This window comes from Aspergillus fischeri, genomic scaffold (assembly GCF_000149645.3).
Source record: "Aspergillus fischeri NRRL 181 1099437635518 genomic scaffold, whole genome shotgun sequence".
Lineage (NCBI taxonomy): Eukaryota > Fungi > Ascomycota > Eurotiomycetes > Eurotiales > Aspergillaceae > Aspergillus > Aspergillus fischeri.
Genome location: NW_001510313.1, coordinates 1 through 1,824, shown reverse-complemented (window position 1 = coordinate 1,824; position 1,824 = coordinate 1). Strand labels below are relative to the sequence as shown.

General features: G+C 24.8%; 1 non-coding gene across 1 annotated transcript; it reads left to right on the top strand.

Annotated features, from left to right (window-relative positions):
- Positions 1-1,094: 1,094 nt before the first annotated feature.
- Positions 1,095-1,165, top strand: NFIA_024500. The gene has a single exon. It is a non-coding gene; the product is annotated as a tRNA-His (tRNA).
- Positions 1,166-1,824: the final 659 nt, after the last annotated feature.

Genomic DNA, 1,824 nt, shown 5'->3' with positions numbered 1-1,824 from the left:
TTATAAAAAAATTTTTATTTATTTATATATGAAATAAGTATATTTTTCATATGTTTATCTCCCAGCTAATTAATTATTATATAAAATTTATATATATTAATACTATTTATTGTGTTTAGTTTAAATTTAACTGACTAACTAATTCAGAACATAATGTAATTTAATTAGTAATTAGTCATCTTTAGTTTAGATTTAAATTTAAATTTAACTGTAATTACTATTGAAATCTTATCTATTAAATTTAAAAAAATAAACAATGTACTATCAATCAATTCAATTTAATCCATTTCATTTAGTGTCACCATCATTATTTAGTAAAGGCTTATTATTTTATAATGATTTATTTGTAGGTTTACAAAATATATTATCTAGTTTTATAGATAGTAATTTATGATATTATTATTTATTTTTAATTTTTATTTTTAGTATATTATTAACAATACTTTTATTTATTTTAGTTATCCAAACACAAAAAGGTTATTCAGTTAAAATGAATAACTTACCAAAGAATGAAAATTCTAAAAAAAGAAAAAGAAAATCTGAAAATGGAGATTCTGGCTCTCCGAAGGAAAGTAAACCTAAATTATTTTTTCCTAAGGAAGATGAGGATACTAATTCTTATAGACATTATATGGTAAAGTATGATTCGTATGTTAGAGATGAAATTAGTTTCGACCCTATAGGTACCAGGAAACAAGTAGAAGATACTTTTCCTAGTTTATACTCTGAATATAAAAAACATAAAGTAAATAATCCTGATTTAGAATGAGGAAAACTTACAGATATTTATTATTGTACATGGAATAAGCGGCCATTTGGAAGTTATAAATATTCTGGAGATGATCAAGGTTTTGCTGCTGTTTTTGAGTATATGGAAAGAAGAAAAGCATTAGTAGAGTCAGGACGTGTTAAGGGAAATCTTCCGATGGCTAGTTCTATGTGTAAAAAGGCTTGGGGGTAATATCGATTTTACAACTTATGAGAAATATATCAAAATTATTGATAATGTAGCTAATAAAATAGGTAAATAGATATTTTGTATAAACTTATTATAATAAAAAAATTTTTATATTCATATATGAAAATATATGAAGGTGGGTGTAGTTCAATGGTAGAACAGCTGTATGTGGCATAGTATATCCTAGTTCGATTCTAGGTACCCTCCCTAAATAACTTGATCATAAGGTCAAGTTATTCACATAAATTCAAATTCGTTTTCACGAAGAACAACATTTAATTGTTTTTTGTTAGATCTGTTAACAAAACATAATATTTCATTTGGAAGAGCTTTTTCAACTTCAACTAAAAAAGAAGATATAGCCACAATAAATACTCAAAAGAGTACTTCATTTATAACTTTAAAACAACCTTCAGAATGACAAGAAAGATGATATTTATCATCTAATGCTAAAGACATTGGTACTTTATACTTAATCTTTGCATTATTCTCAGGTTTATTGGGTACAGCATTTTCTGTACTTATAAGATTAGAATTATCAGGACCAGGTGTTCAATATATTTCAGATAACCAATTATACAATAGTATAATAACAGCTCACGCTATTATGATGATTTTCTTCATGGTTATGCCTGCTTTAATTGGAGGTTTTGGTAATTTCTTATTACCTTTATTAGTAGGAGGTCCAGATATGGCAAAAGAAAAAAAAGAAATGGATCTCCATGGGTTTAATATTAGATATTATAGTAATGATTTAAAAAAAAATAAATTTAAGGGATATTTAGCTGGTTTATTTGAAGGAAATGGACATATTAGTATTAAAAAATCTAGTAAAAAAAAGAAGAAACACAATCCAAGATTTTATA